The 17,573-nt window shown below is 40.1% G+C and overlaps 1 protein-coding gene across 6 annotated transcripts in view; it reads right to left on the minus strand.

The window, feature by feature from the left end:
* Positions 1 to 17,573, minus strand: part of EPS8 (EGFR pathway substrate 8, signaling adaptor) — a 172,885-nt gene that overhangs the window by 112,054 nt on the left and 43,258 nt on the right. For 3 of the 6 annotated variants that reach the window (XM_055358736.1, XM_055358738.2, XM_063693829.1), the window contains exon 2: positions 4,313 to 4,383. The exons of the other annotated variants lie outside the window; for them this stretch is intronic. The gene's annotated coding sequence lies outside the window, so the exon portion shown is untranslated. The remainder of the gene's footprint in view (positions 1 to 4,312; positions 4,384 to 17,573) is intronic. 6 annotated transcript variants of the gene reach the window in all.

Below are 17,573 nucleotides of genomic sequence, written 5' to 3' on the forward strand. Positions count from 1 at the left end.
ATAATTGCATCTCCCATATAACTAAAAAAAAAAAAAGAGATACAAATGGCATGCCCTCCTTTACATATAAATAAGAACATCTACAATAGCACACAAGGTCTATTAGATGTTAAATACTGCTTTAAAAATAGATTCACAGATGACATTTCAAATATTCCATTTACTTATTTCAGAAATGCATCTTGTGCAAAAAGTTCAGTCAAAAATATATATCATAGTACCTTAAAGGCATATCTATATATGACATAGAAATTCATCTTTTTTAGATAGAATAATTAAAATGTCATGGGCAACTGCTATCCAGGTTTTTAGCTAGCTTAACCAAATCCTCTAAACAGAATTCCTGTAGCCTTGGAAATGTTTATTCTCTTTTCAAAGTATTTTGAAGACAAATTCAGAATATAAAATTTTAATAAGCCTTCCACTATTAAAAATATTTAATTGACTTTTTTTTTTTTTAGATGGAGTCTCACTGTGTTGCCCAGGCTGAAGTGCAATGGCACAATCTCGGCTCACTGCAACCTCAGCTTCCCAGGTTCCAGCTACTCTCCTGCCTCAGATTCCCGAAAGCTGGGATTACAGGTGCCTGCCACCACGCCTGGCTAATTTTTGTATTTTTAGTAGAAACGGGGTTTCACCATGTAGGCCAGGCTGGTCTCGAACTCCTGACTTCAGGTGATCCACCCACCTTGGCATCCCAAAGTGCTGGGATTATAGGCATGAGCCACCGCACCTGGCCTTAATTGACTTTTAATTGGCTTTTTCACATCATGTGACTTCATGCTGAAGATTCTAAGAGCTAAAGTATCTTCTGAATAGAGAAGATTTTTTTCTAGTATTCTTGCATAAAAATATTTCATTTTGTCTTCGTGTAAGGGTCAATAATTTCAATCATCCCCCAAACTGGCAGCAAAAAGCTGTTCAATGTGCTGTTAGCTAACCCCTACAGCTTCTGCAGTCATATTCTGAATGAAAAACAGAAGATAAAGTGTGTGTGTGCATGTGTGTGTGTAGGCAAAAGGAAGCTGGGTGGTTAATCACTATATATATCTGTTCCTTAAAATCTGATTTCAGGATGGAATTTTTTCATTTTATCCATAAAAAGGAAACAAACTGAAAAGGTAGATTTTTTTCTTTCAAATTGGCTACTACTTAAATAACTGCCTACTCCTGAGAGTAGGTAAGTCTAAAGTGAAACTACACATTTCATAAAACTCTAACCCTATTCCCAGTAATGCAGCTCATTAGTGACCAATTAACCCATTTTCATAAGTCTATAGTAATCTCAGCCAGAAATGTTGACATATCTCTAGGGCTGGCTGGACATTCTCATCTTAACGAAGATGAATGGTGTATCAAAGAAACTATGACTACACACAATTTGTCAAGGTGATCTACTGTATCGAGACCTTCATCAACAATGCATTCCATTTTGAGCCCATTAGTACAAAACTCCCTTTAGGTTTTCCCACATAATCATGGTGATAATGACAACAACAATGAGGAGAAGATATCAGTAATAACAATACTTACATTATTCTGTGAACTTCTTTGTGCTCCACAATGTACTAGGCATTTTATATACACTATCTCATTTAATCCTAACAATCCCAACACTACACCCCTTTTACAACTATAAAATTTAAGGCTCAGAGAGCATGCATGCCCAAAACTAAACAGTGAAGACTATGAAGCCCGGCCTATCTGCTACATCCTACACTCACTATCTACATAAAAAAGCAACTGGTAAATGTTCCTTAAAACTATTTTTCTTTAAATAGTCAATTATTATTTGGAGAAGTCAAATAAATGACCTACTGTTTACTAAGAAACAACATTTCTTAAAGATGAAAAAGAATATGATTTGCAATAAAGAGAACACAAAAGTACTTGCCAGATTACTCATAGTTTGGAGGTTACAGTGGCCACAGGAGAATAAAACTCTTGAGCTAGCGCTGAAGATTAAAGGACATGTTGTTAATCATTGTTAAGGCTTTGAATACAGCCACCTCGGTCATTATGCAAGGAACAGAATAAGTAAGCTATGTGAGGAAAATACAACGTTTTCTTGTAGACTAAGACACAGAAATAGCAGCTGCAACATTAGACAAAAATGACCACCTAGGTAGTCATGACTACCACACTAGAATTGAACGATACCTAAATAATGGAGTACATGGAGATGATTTTACTAGCAGCTGACCAGCATTCCTCTCCCAAAACAGATACTGGAAAGAAATATAATGTATTCGTCCATTTTCACACTGCTATAAAGATACTACACAAGATTGGGTAATTTATAAAGGAAAGAGGTTTAATTGACTCACAGTTCCACGGGCTTAACAGGAAGCATAGCTGGGAGGCCTCAGGAAACTTAGAATCACAGTGGAAGGTGAAGGGGAAGCAAGCCCGTCTAACAGGCGAGAGGGGAGAGTGTGTGAAGGAGGAACTGTCAAACACTTAATAAAACCATCAGATCTCATGAGAACTCACTCTCTATCGTGAGAACAGCATGGGGAAAACCATTCCCATGACCCAATCACCTCCCACCAGGTCCCTCCCTCAACACATGGGGATTCTGGGGATTATAATTTGAGATGAGATTTGGGTGAGGACACAGAGCCAATCCATATCATATTGTTCATTAAATAGTATCTTGGCACCTTTAAAAAGCCTAGATATACCTTTTGTGAGATGAAGAAAGAATAAAAGGACATGTGAAAACACCTCAGCCCACAGATAAGAGGACCACATGTTCTTGGTGGATGGAAGAAGAATAACAACAACAGAAATAAAAGCAGGTAAAAAGAAAAACAAACAAACAGAAAAACTAATGGAGATAGAAGAAATATCCATTCCATTTTACTAAGCATCATACCACATATATCAAGGCATCCAGATGAATGATTAAAATTCTAGAGAAGGGACTAGGCTTTTCTCCACAGCAAGAAATGTAAAAACATTGAAAATAATGTAAGCTGGTTTTTAATGGAAAATACATTTTTATTTTTATTTTCTTGGAAAAGGGTCTCACTCTGTCACCCAGGCTGGAGTACAGTGATGCAATCTCAGCTCACTGCAGCCTTCACCTCCTGGACTCAAGTGATCCTCCCACCTCAGCCTCCCAAGTCAGTGAGACCCTCAGCTAATTTTTGTATTTTTTGTAGAGAAAGGGTCTCTCCATGTTGCCCAGACTAGTCTCAAACTCCTGAGCTCAAGTAATCCTCCCATCTCAGCCTCCCCAAAGTTCTGGGATTACAGGAGTGAGTCATCATGCCTGGCCAGAAAATTCATTTTTAATAACCTATAGATTAACAATTCCTTCAAAAATTTTCAAGTGATGTGTAGTTCTAAAAATGTCAATGCTTTCAAGACCATATAATCAGTTTAGTTTTGTTTTCTCTCCTCCTCAGCTGCTTCCTCCTCTTCCTTTTCTTCTATTTGTTTGCCAGTTTATTCAGAAACAACATATAAGATGGCCCTGTTTTACTACTGTTCCAGGGGCATTAGGCTACAATAACATTCAAAAGTTTTCATGCTTAAAAAGATTCTCTGTGGTTGGGCACGGCGGCTCACGCCTGTAATCCCAGCACTTTGGGAGGCTGAGGCGGGTGGATCACGAGGTCAGGAGATCGAGACCATCCTGGCTAACACGGTGAAACCCCGTCTCTACTAAAAATACAAAAAATTAGCCGGGCATGGTGGTGGGCGCCTGTGGTCCCAGCTACTCGGGAGGCTGAGGCAGGAGAATGGCGTGAACCCGGGAGGGGGAGCTTGCAGTGAGCCGAGATCGCGCCACTGCACTCCAGCCTGGGCGACAGAGCGAGACTCCGTACAGAGCGAGACTCTGTCTCAAAAACAAAAAACAAACAAACAAAAAAAAACAAAAAAGATTCTCTGCACGTAACTTTGTTAATTCCCATTTAACTCACTGTGACACTTCACAATATTAATACTTCTGCCTTACATTGTTCATAATAAAATACTTTCATATCCATGATCTCAATTGATTCTTATAACATGTAAGCTGGAAGGTAAGCAGGGCCAACTGCCATATCATTCCCATTTTAAAAATAAGCAAACTGACACAAAGATGTCAAGGAACTAGGGTCACAACACTGAAGGGCATCTGTAGCACAGCCCAGGTGTTGACAGGGAGCTCCGAATGCCTAGCCTGGAACCCTCACCACGACTTCACACTAACAGCATTTCATGGATAACTGTAGCATTCCCAAATACATGCAAATGACAAAGTTTCCAAAGAAACAGTAGACTGATTTAAATATACTAATTTTTCTACAAATGAACTCACCTCAGAAATGAAAATAAGCTCCAATTCTTACGTTTCTACTTCAGTCCAATGAAGACTAAGTTAAAGGTGTTCTGCATGTAACAAAATGATAAAAGAAAAATATTCATTTTGAAGCACAATATGCAACCCATAGTTGCTTTTGCTTAAGAAATATATTTCATTCTTTCCTATACTTTTTTGCTCCCTCTTTTTTTATCAAGATTCAAAATTATATAGATGGAAAAAATGAAGAGGAAAGAAATCATGAAGGATCAAATATTGTCTTATGGCGCATCCCACGTTAATGCTACTTGACTTAATCCTTACAGTAACCCTAGGAAGTACTGAAAAAGCTAACATTCTAAGATTAAAACTATGATTTGAATCCATGTCTAATCCTAAATGCCTCAAAGCTACTTAATTTTGAATCTTTTTAATATTTTTCTAGCGTTTTATAAACTGTAAATAAAATAGACACATTTAAGTACTTCTATGTAGATGCGCATGTATATTGAGCTCAAAGCCTACAAATAAACATAGTAATCAGGTTATTTAAATTGTAGACCTTTTAAAAGTGCATGCTATTAAATGTAACCTATATCTGTGTAACTTACTGTTGTAAAATATATGTTGAATATGTATCTATCAATTAAATATTTAAACAATCTGTAATTGGGAATATTTGTTAAAACATATAGAAAAAAATGCCAATAATAGGACAAAGACAAAGAGTTTGTGTTTTTTTGTGTTTTGTGACAGGGTCTTGCTCTATTGCCCAGGCTGAAGTACAGTGTCATTATCATAGCTCACTGCAGCCTCAACCTCCTGGGCTCAAGCAATCCTTCCACCTTGGCCTCCCAAGTAGCTAGGACTACAGGTGCGTACCACCACACCCAGCTAATTTTTAAATTCTTTTGTAGAGATAAGGTCTCACTATGTTGCCCAGGCTAGTCTCAAACTCCTGAGCTCAAGCAATCCTCCTGCCTCAGCCTGCTAAAGTGCTGGAATTACAATCATGAGCCACTGTGCCTGGCCGAGTTTGTGTTTTAAACCAAAAACTACCCTAGTACCATGTCACTTTAATGAACTGTTAACAATATTAACTTTTTTATAACATGAGTCTAGCACCAAGGAAAATGGACTTTGGAGTAAGGGAGATCTGGATTTGAATTCCAATGCCATAAGTTAACACTACGGAAATACTGAAGAGAATTTCACTCTTCTGTACAGAGGTTAATATAATAAAAAATCACTTGCCTGGAGGCCACACATATATGACAACCTCAGCAATGTCATAAAGTAAGTGTAAAACCTATATGGCTAGCTAAATAGATGTCACACCCTCTATGTGCTGATCTTCTGCATTTTACTCACAGAAGATGCCCTCAAGCTTGGTTAAGATCTTATTAATAAATCTTTCTTTTTCTATAGGTTCTAATGAAGTTAGTAAGCAAATCAATCTGCAGCAGGTTAGAAGCATTAAATTTGAATTTAGGAAGCTAGGGTTGCTAGATGTGGCAGAAAGAAAGAATAGAAGAAAGAAATTGATGTATTATGATAATAAGAGAAAAATAATACATAAGATGCAAAGAAAAAATGCATAAGGCATCCTGAGAGTATGTGATATAGAACCATACAACCAAGCATATATCCATACCCTCCATGGAGACACTATATTACAGCCCCAATAAACACTACGCATGATGATGAATTTACATTATGCTTATGAAGGATGGGATGTGCTCAATGCTTATAAGAAAAATTATCCTAAATACTTAAAAAAATAAAATCTTCATATTTAAAGTAACGTACTTTAATTCATGTAGCTAGACAGCTAGGAAACTCAGTTGTTTTTGAATTTGAAAAGCACACTATTAGGTAAACCTGATAAATGAGATGTTAGTATAGTTAACAGAACAACTATTAGGGGCTCAGGCCTCATACCTAGTACCAGACAGTGTACTAAACACAATAGTGTAGGTCTCTTCTTTCAAAAAGCTCACAGCTCAATAGAAAATACCACCATAAATATCAATAAATTGTAATACTATTTGGTGCCGTAATAGAGGTTAAACAAAAGACATATAATGTTTGATTTTCTCCTTTTATGACATTACCAGCTACTGAAGTTCAAAGCCTAGACACTTTAGTTCAGAAAGGGTTGCAAAGTGTGACTTTAAGAAGGCTGAAACAAACAAAACAGTTTAGAAAAAATATACCAAAGGGAAGATTCTGTAACATAGATTAAAAATAAGCATCAGAAGTTCCATCCCTCCTCCTTTCTACAAAGAAAAATAATGACAACAACAACAACAACTAACATCTACTGAGAGCTTACTATGTTCCAGGCTCTGCTCTAAGTGCCTAATGTATATGAACTCATTTAATCCTCACAATGACCCTATGAGGGAAGTTCTATTATTATCCTAAATTAACAGATGATAAAATTGAGGCATGAAGACATTAAATTATTTGCCCAAAGTGACACTGGTAAGTGAAGAACTAAAATTGAAAACAGAAAGTCCGGCTTCAGAGCCCATGATGCTAACTATTATATACCCAAATATTAAAAACTTAATGATGCTACCGCGTTGTAGAAGATATAGTTCTCAAAGCATATCCTAGTGACTTTTTTTTAAAGATTATTAAAACTGTTTCAACAGTCCTGCGACACCAATTATTTTCCATTTTTGCTCATTTACCAATACACGTTTATGATTTGGATCTATCTGCTCTATATTCCTCAGGTGCTTTTTGTAAGTACATGAAAAACTTCCCTATGACTCCCGCCATTAAAAACTCAGAAACTAAGAAAGAGTAGCATTTTTCCACTTTTTCTACAAACTTTAAAATTAGCTAAACAAATAGTAAATGAGGGGAATTCGCTCTTCACAGAAATATTATTTTAATTTTGTATATAAACTACCGAAATAGATATATTTCCTAGTGTTATTTCTGGTAGATAGTGTTTAATACATAGTAGCTAATATTTTAATTGCGAATATCTATTATTATAATTAATATCACTTTTATTCTAACTAATATTAGATTCATTTCTCATCTGCCAGCTATACTTCCCATAGATGTAAATGATCATTTAGAAACACACCCACCCTGAGTGGCTAAGAAACCCTTTTGCACATTGCAGCTATAGGTAGTCTTCACATAATTAACAAGATTTTGCCTATAACTCCTATTCACCTAAGTTGTGAAGATAAAGGATAAATAATATTGTTAGGAAAATTTAAAGATGGGCTTCTGTCACTTAAATACCCAAAGTTAAGTTACATTTTCAATATGTTTGGTGTTTGAAGGATCAATCTATACTAAAAATATCAAAATAATTCATCGAACTTACTGAAGGTCCTTCTATAATAAGAACATTCTTAGCCCTGAAGATAAAATATTAACAAAGAACAACTTCCTTCCAACTCACTTTATGCCCTAGGGCATTCTGCATTATTATGCCCTAGGGCATTTTAAGTACCTTAAAGCACTTGTGTTGTATTTAATATCAGTCATTTGTTTGCATATTTGTCTCATAGTTGGAATATAAACTACAAAAGGACACAGGCCAACTTGCTTTTTTTTGTAATACCAGCAGCTACAAAGTCCTGGCAATAGCAGGTGCTTAATAAATGTTTGTTGAATCCACATACAAGCATACACCTTCACTCCAAGGACCTCAGATTAAATCATTAAGCATGCCACGTTAAACAGTCCATGGTGGAGCTAAATCTACCAAACCTGAGACATGACTCTCAAGAGACTTTCATTTGGTCTTATTCTGACCCCTTAGTCCATGCAGGCATGTCTATGCAGATTGCTCTAATATAGCACAGACTACATCCCTGAGTTACTCTTCTAAGCCTAGATCCTTTAATCTATAATAATAGCTAATACTCGCTGATAGCACTCTATGTGCCAGGTACAACACCAAACACATCATATACCTTAGTTCATGTGATCCTTACAATAACCTGAGAATAGTATTACTCCCATTTTACAGGTGAAGATGCTGAGGCCTTAAAGAGGTTATGAAAAATGTTTAAAGTCCCAAGATCATAGGGCAGAGGCAAGATTTGAGCCACATCTGTCAGATAGTACAGTCCACATTCTCCACCACTGACATTCCTAAACAGAAGGTGTGATGATTAATTTTGGGTGCCAACTTCACTAAATTAAGGAATACCTAGAGAGCTGGTAAAACATTACTTCTGGGTGTATCTGTGACGGTGTTTCTGGGAGAGACTGGTGTGTGAGTCGGTGGCCTGGTGAGGAGGATCTGCTGCCCTGAATGTGGATGGGCACCCATCCAATCGACTGGGGGGGGACCAGATGTAACAAAAAGGTGGAGGAAGGGTGAATTTCTTCCCACTCTTCCATAGTCAGGACACCCTTCTTCTCCTGACCTTGGATGTTAGAACTCCAGGGTCTCTGGTTTTTGGACCCTGAGACTCACACCTGCAGCTCCTCAGGCTCTTGGGCCCTCAGCTTCCCTGGTTCACCATCAACTTCCCTGGTTCTCCAGCTTGCAGATGGCCTATCGTGGGACTTCTCGGCCTCCACAATTGTGTTAGCCAGTTCCCCTAATAAGCCCCTTATCATCCATCCATCCATCCACCCATCCATCCACCCATCCATCCATAAATAGATATCCTATTATTTCTGTCTCTGGAGAACTCTGACTAGTACAGAAGGCTACTAGTAAACAAAGCTTTTCAAAGAAGCCTCTAAAGGTCCCTTGAGGTCACTTTAGATAGTTTTTAATGAGCTTTTAAAAAGCAATGTTTGTTTCCTTGTGGGAGTCTACCATTTTCAACTCTTACATTCTCTGACACACAAGGACTCAGGAATACAGAGAATACTAACCAAAAGAAGCTACTCCGAGGTGATGGCAAAGTTAAGGATAAAAAGCATGCTCAAAGGAAAAATCTGAGCAGACTAGAAATCTTGTGAGCAAAACACTAGAAAAAAAAATCAAACTCCTAGATGCACAATCTTATTGCATAAAGGACCAAATCTCTATTAATAACTAAAATCTTTATAGGGCTTAAAAACTCTAGAGCACTTACAAGCATACACACTAAGTTCACTAAATGGGAAATTCCTAGGCTGGGAGCGGTGGCTCACGCCTGTAATCCCAGCACTTTGGGAGGCCGAGGCTAGCAGATCATGAGGTCAGGAGTTGGAGACCAGCCTGGCCAACATGGTGAAACCCCGTCTCTACTAAAAATACAAAAATTAGCCAGGCGTGGTGGTGCATGCCTGTAATCCCAGCTACTCGGGAGGCCAAGGCAGGAGAATTGCTCGAACCCAGAAGGCGTAGGTTGCGGTGAACTGAGATCATGCCACTACACTCCAGCCTGGGCTACAGAGCAAGACTCCATCTAGAAAAAATACAAAATAATAAAAATAAATAAATAAATAAATAAATAGGAAGTTCCTGAGGCAAAAAGCTGCTGCCAGAACATATGTGTCATATAGATTTAATGCTAAAACTTACATGAGAGCCAGTACAGGCTGAAGAATAAGACAGTCTCTCCCAAGTTTAAATTTCAGCTCTGCCAATTAATACATGACTTCAGGAAAGGTACTTATCAACTACTCTGAGCCTCAGTCTCCAGTATGTAAAATAGAAACAATAATACCTCCCTGTAGCGAAATTAAGAGAAACGTGGCTAATGCATCATGTCCACAACCATTAATTTGAGTACATCTATGTGGATTGGTAATGATAGAAAAAAGGTAAATTTGTTTTTTAAAAAATGGTGCTTTTAGTGACCTGTATGTTCCAAAGCAGCAGCAGCCAAGAAACTGACCAATAATGGAGAGTTGTCCTAAAGTCCAAATTCCCAGGCAGAATTGGACTGCCCACAAAGGAGACCCTACCCAGAGAGAGGGGTATATCTAAAAAATGCTCTTCACCAAGGTGGGCTTCATGGGCAGGCAGCCAGTACAGCTGCATAGAGTCGTGGGCTCAAAAGGTCCAGGACCTTGTTCTGTGGTAATTATCTTTAAATTCTTAATAACTGTATCTTTGAATTTTCATTTTGTGTATAAAGTCCAATGGGGTAACAGAGCTTGGCTTAGCACTGTGGCTCATGTGCAGTCCTGCCTCCAGCCACCCGCCTCCACTAGGGACAGAAACTGGGTTGCAGAGAGGAAATGGCCATCCCCATCCTGAGCCAGCAGTGAGATGCCACTTTAGGTGGGTGACTCAGTGGGGTCCTCTTGCCCACCCCCAATTCAGGTACCAAGCGAATCCTGGCAGGATCATTTGTAGGCTGACCATCTGCAGTTTGGGGTAGAAGGGGAAAGTGACTTTCCTAGCTGGAACCCCCACATTTCATTTTGCTCTTGGCCCTGCAATTTATCGAGCCTACCCCTGTCCCTGACTTTGTGATGGCAACAAAAATACTACCAAGAGGAGAGAGGTGATTGGTTAGCACATATCATCTTTTAAAGTGTAAAGTCCATTGGGAAACTATTAGCTACTCCAGCTTAGATTAACCAAACTGTTGCCTTTGCAACATCACATTGAGATCAGTAACATTAAGTCTTTTTTTTTTTTAAGTTCTAGGGTACATGTGCACAACATGCAGGTTTGTTACATATGTATACATGTGCCATGTTGGTGTGCTGCACCCGTTAACTTGTCATTTACGTTAGGTATATCTCCTAATGCTATCCCTTGCCCCTTCCCCCAACCCTACGACAGGCCCCAGTGTGTGATGTTCCCCATCCTGTGTCCAAGTGTTCTCATTGTTCAGTTCCCACCTATGAGTGAGAACATGCAGTGTTTGGTTTTCTGTCCTTGCGATAGTTTGCTCAGAATTATGGTTTCCAGTTTCATCCATGTCCCTACAAAGGACATGAACTCATCCTTTTTTATGGCTGCATAGTATTCCATGGTGTATATGTGCCACATTTTCTTAATCCAGTCTATCATTGAAGGACATTTGGGTTGGTTCCAACTCTTTGCTATTGTGAATAGTGCCGCTATAAACATATGTGTGCATGTGTCTTTATAGCAGCATGATTTATAATCCTTTGGGTATATACCCAGTAATGGGATGGCTGGGTCAAATGGTATTTCTAGTTCTAGATCCTTGAGGAATTGCCACACTGTCTTCCACAATGGTTGAACTAGTTTATGGTCCCACCAACAGTGTAAAACCATTCCTGTTTCTCCACATCCTCTCCAGCACCTGTTGTTTCCTGACTTTTTAATGATTGCCATTCTAACTGGTATGAGATGGTATCTCACTGTGGTTTTAATTTGCATTTCAACAAAAAAAGAGAATTTTAGACCAATATCCCTAATGAACATCAATGCAAAAATCCTCAATAAAATATTAGCAAACCGAATCCAGCAGCACATCAAAAAGCTTATCCACCACAATCAAGTTGGCTTCATCCCTGGCATGCAAGGCTGGTTCAACATACACAAATCAATAAATGTAATCCAGCATATAAACAGAGCCAAAGACAAAAACCACATGATTATCTCAATAGATGCAGAAAAGGCCTTTGACAAAATTCAACAGCCCTTCATGCTAAAAACTCTCAATTAACTAGGTATTGATGGGATGTATCTCAAAATAAGAGCTATTTATGACAAACATACAGCCAATAATACCATATTGAATGGGCAAAAACTGGAAGCATTCCCTTTGAAAACTGGCACAAGACAGGGATGCCCTCTCTCACCACTCCTATTCAGCATAGTGTTGGAAGTTCTGGCCAGGGCAATGAGGCACGAGAAAGAAATAAAGGGTATTCAACTAGGAAAACAGGAAGTCAAATTGTCCCTGTTTGCAGATGACATGATTGTATATCTAGAAAACCCCATCGTCTCAGCCCAAAATCTCCTTAAGCTGATAAGCAACTTCAGCGAAGTCTCAGGATACAAAATCAACGTGCAAAAATCACAAGCATTCCTATACACCAATAACAAACAGAGAGTCAAATCATGAGTGAACTCCCATTCACAATTGCTTCAAAGAGAATAAAATACCTAGGAATCCAATTTACAAGGTATGTGAAGGACCTCTTCAAGGAGAACTACAAACCACTACTCAACGAAATAAAAGAGGACACAAACAAATGGAAGAACATTCCATGCTCATGGATAGGAAGAATCAATATCGTGAAAATGGCCATACTGCCCAAGGTAATTTATAGATTCAATGCCATCCCCATCAAACTACTAATGACTTTCTTCACAGAATTGGAAAAAACTACTTTAAAGTTCATATGGAACCAATAATGAGCCCGCATTGCCAAGACAATCCTAAGCCAAAAGAACAAAGCTGGAGGCTCACGCTACCTGACTTCAAACTATACTACAAGGCTACAATAATCAAAACAGCATGGTACTGGTACCAAAACAGAGATATAGACCAACGGAACAGAATAGAGCCCTGAGAAATAATACCACATATCTACAACCATCTGATCTTTGACAAACCTGACAAAAACAAGAAATGGGGAAAGGATTCCCTATTTAATAAATGGTGCTGGGAAAACTGGCTAGCCATATGTAGAAAGCTGAAACTGGATCCCTTCCTTACACCTTATACAAAATTAATTCAAGATGGATTAAAGACTTACATGTTAGACCTAAAACCATAAAAACCCTAGAAGAAACCCTAGGCAATACCATTCAGGCCATAGTCATGGGCAAGGACTTCATGACTAAAAGACCAAAAGTAATGGCAACAAAAGCCGAAATTGACAAATGGGATCTAATTAAACTAAAGAGCTTCTGCACAGCAAAAGAAACTACCATCAGAGTGAACAGGCAACCTACAGTATGGAAGAAAATTTTTACAATCTACCCATCTGACAAAGGGCGAATATCCAGAATCTACAAAGAACTTAAACAAATTTACAAGAAAAAAACAAACAATCCGATCAAAAAGTGGGCGAAGGATATGAACAGACACTTCTCAAAACAAGACATTTATGCAGCCAACAGACACATGAAAAAATGCCCACCATCACTGGCCATCAGAGAGATCAGCAACATTAAGTCTTAATGACTAAGGAAAAAGAAACTTTCTTCTAGAGTGGAGCTCAACAAGCATGGAAATAGCACTTTGTTAAAAGAGCTGGCCTCTTCCTTCCTCTTTCACCCTATGAGATACCATGTGATAGCGTCTTCCTCTGCCCCTTCCTTATTTAATTGGTCCTTCAAAGAAATTTATTAAATGCAGACACTGTTCTAGATCCAAGTATACAAGGATGAACTATAGTGAGTGAAACTGATCAGTAAGAATAACAATACCTAATATTTGAGCACTTGCCAGCTAATATTTGCTGCCTAAAGCACCATTGAGAAGGATTCTCATGACTCTTTCAAGATTCCAGGCTCTTTTTTAAGTGCTTTACATATTTAATAATTTGATTCTTACAACAAGCCCATGAAGGTAAGTTGTAATACTGTCCTATTTCAAGAGATAAGAAAATTGAAACATGCTCCCTCTCCCTCTCCCTCTCCCCTTTCCACGGTCTCCCTCTCATGCCGAGCCAAAGCTGGACTGTGCTGCTGCCAACTCGGCTCACTGTAACCTCCCTGCCTGATTCTCCTGCCTCAGCCTGCGGAGTGCCTGCGATTGCAGGCGCGTGCCGCCACGCCTGACTGGTTTTCGAATTTTTTTGGTGGAGACGGGGTTTCGCTGTGTTGGCTGGGCTGGTCTCCAGCTCCTAACCGCGAGTGATCCTCCAGCCTCGGCCTCCCGAGGTGCCGGGATTGCAGACGGAGTCTCGTTAACTCAGTGCTCAATGGCGCCCAGGCTGGAGTGCAGTGGAGTGATCTAGGCTCCCTACAACCTCCACCTGCCAGCCGCCTGCCTTGGCCCCCCAAAGTGCGGAGATTGCAGCCTCTGCCCGGCTGCCACCCCGTCTGGGAAGTGAGGAGCGTCTCTGCCTGGCCGCCCATCGTCTGGGATGTGAGGAGCCCCTCTGCCTGGCTGCCCAGTCTGGAAAGTGAGGAGCGTCTCTGCCCGGCCACCATCCCACCTGGGAAGTGAGGAGTGCCTCTTCCCAGCCGCCATCCCATCTAGGAAGTGAGGAGCGTCTCTGCCCGGCCGCCCATCGTCTGAGATGTGGGGAGCTCCTCTGCCCCGCCGCCACGTCTGGGATGTGAAGAGCGCCTCAGCCCGGCCGCGACCCCGTCTGGGAGGTGAGGAGCGTCTCTGCCCGGCCGCCCCATCTGAGAAGTGAGGAGACCCTCCGCCTGGCAACCGCCCAGTCTGAGAAGTGAGGAGCCCCTCCACCCGGCTGCCACCCCGTCTGGGAAGTGAGAAGAGTCTCCGCCCGGCAGCCACCCCGTCTGGGAGGGAGGTGGGGGTCAGCCCCCGCCAGGCCAGCCGCCCCATCCGGGAGGGAGGTGGGGGGGTCAGCCCCCTGCCCGGCCAGCCGCCCCATCCGGGAGGGAGGTGGGGGATCAGCCCCCCGCCCGGCCGGCCGCCCCGTCCGGGAGGTGAGGGGCGCCTCTGCCCGGCCGCCCCCACTGGGAAGTGAGGAGCCCCTCTGCCCGGCCACCACCGTCTAGGAGGTGTACCCAACAGCTCATTGAGAACGGGCCATGATGACAATGGCAGTTTTGTGGAATAGAAAAGGGGGCAAGGTGGGGAAAAGATTGAGAAATCGGAAGGTTGCTGTGTCTGTGGAGAAAGAAGTAGACATGGGAGACTTTTCATTTTGTTCTGTACTAAGAAAAATTCTTCTGCCTTGGGATCCTGTTGATCTATGACCTTACCCCCAACCCTGTGCTCTCTGAAACATGTGCTGTGTCCACTCAGGGTTAAATGGATTAAGGGCGGTGCAAGATGTGCTTTGTTAAACAGATGCTTGAAGGCAGCATGCTCGTTAAGAGTCATCACCACTCCCTAATCTCAAGTACCCAGGGACACAAACACTCTGCCTAGGAAAACCAGAGACCTTTGTTCACTTGTTTGTCTGCTGACCTTCCCTCCACTACTGTCCTATGACCCTGCCAAATCCCCCTCTGCGAGAAACACCCAAGAATGATCAATAAAAAAAAAAAAAGAAAAGAAATATGTGATTTTTAAATAAATGGGTATATCTGCAAAAAAAAAAAAAGAAAGAAAGAAAATTGAAACATGTAGAATTTGAGTAACTTGCAAATTCATACAGGTACTAAGTGGTAAAGGCTGGTTTCAAACTTAAGTAATTATAACACAGTATGATAAATGCTGAAACAAAGGTTATGGGAATAGTACAAACAAGAATTTAATTAAACCAAGTAGTTATGGATAACGTTAACAAATACTTTTAAAAGTCTTGTGAACTAGCCTAAAAACTTAACTGTCCATTATTACTATTTTTTTATTATTATTATTATTTTTTTGAGACAGACTCTCGCTCTGTCACCAGGCTAGGGTGCAGTGGCGCGATCTCGGCTCACCTCCCAGGTTCAAGTGATTCTCCTGCCTCAGCCTCCCAAGTAGCTGGGGTTACTGGCATGTGCCGCCACGCCCAGCTAATTTTTGTATTTTTAGTAGAGATCGGTTTCACCACGTTGGACAGGATGGTCTCGATCTCCAGACCTCGTGATCCACCCACCCCAGCCTCCCAAAGTGCTGGGATTATAGGTGTGAGCCACCATGCCTGGCCAATTGTCCATTATTTTTAACATTATTTGTAAAGAAAAACTCTACCTGTTTCAAAGAAATGACTATAAAAGAACACTTTACAACCTAACTGCTTATTACAGACTAAGTTCAGTAGATTTTAGTTTCCTCACCTGAAAAACAAAAGAACTAGAGTAGATCAGGATAGCAAGTACATGACGTTTGTGCGGGCCCTCCCCGTTCCCATAAAAAACATCAATAATTTATCATTACACTCTTTAATGCCAAGCTGAACCCAATGATGTGGGAATTCTCAACCTTGCTGTAAACAGCCACTACTAAATTATAAAGTCAGCATAGAAATGGAAACCAGGTATTATCCCTGAATTAGACAGTCTCTACAGTCCCCATCTGACTCCAAAAATCTATGACTATGTATCCAAAAAAAAAAAAAAATTCTTTAAACCACAGAAAAAGAAATCACTTTTATTTTGTCAGGTGAGTGTAGCAATCATTGCTAGCAAAATACAGACCTCTCATTGTTCACTTTCAAATCCTTGGAAATACACAAAGAGAAATTAAACAAAGACACTGCCCCATCTTTAAAATTTTCATAGACTATCTAGATAATAGCTCAAGTTCTCTGCCTTTTAGTAGAAACATCAAGAGCTATTATATGTGGTTTCCCAGTACATGTAAGTTTAAAACAACAAAGGATGAATGACCAGGGCAAATACGTTGTCCAAATGAAACTAGTTAACATTATTAAACTGAATTACTATCATGACAATAAATGCGATCATGTCATAAAATCTCACAAAGCCTTATGAGGGTTGAAGAGTTACACCATTTTCTTTAACACACAGGTTTTACATGGGATTACACATTCTATGAACACCTTTATAGGAGAAAAAGAAGCATCATACGATTATATCATCAGGCCGGTATTGGTCTTTTTGAGGTGAGTTTGCCTATACCAGTTTATTAAACAAATGTTTCAGTCAGTGATGCATCTAACAGATAACTAATTTTTCCTTGAAGCGGGAGTCAGGGGGAGACTTCCTAGAACTAAACTACCCTCAGTAGCACTGTGTGAAAGGATTATATTGCATGCTAACCAGCTAGTCAATCCTCTTTAGCTGCTAAATATAATTTAACACCAAGAATATCAGCCCCATATTGCTATCTGCCTAATCAAACATTTCTGCTTGATTTCTAATTTGTTCAAAATTGAACCTGATCTTTCCCACCATAAGCTTACTCTTCAAATTTTCTCACTGATTTTAATGGCACTTCCTTTCTCCTCATCACTCTAGCCATTGATGACTCCATCATCACATGTGTGGATAATCAAAATGAGCTTACCTGGTCTTCCAATTTTAAATAACATCCCCCTTCTAATCAATCTTCTTTTTCTAAGACTGTAAGAATTTATTCAAAAAGCACTGCTTTTATTTTGCTTTCCTCTCTCCCAGAACCAACAATGGCAACACATGAGATCGTATAACAGAAGAAACATTAACTTATTAATCAAGAAGCTTGGGTTCCAGCCCCAGTTCCTCTACTCAGTAATTTGAGCAACTCAATTTGGTTTCCTTACCTGAAAAGCAAGTCCTGGATTAGAAGAGCTCTGGAATCCCTTCTATTGAACAACAACAAATCTCTTATCCTGGAATTCA

The sequence above is a fragment of the Gorilla gorilla genome, chromosome 10 (genome assembly GCF_029281585.2).
Source record: "Gorilla gorilla gorilla isolate KB3781 chromosome 10, NHGRI_mGorGor1-v2.1_pri, whole genome shotgun sequence".
Classification (NCBI taxonomy): Eukaryota; Metazoa; Chordata; class Mammalia; order Primates; family Hominidae; genus Gorilla; species Gorilla gorilla.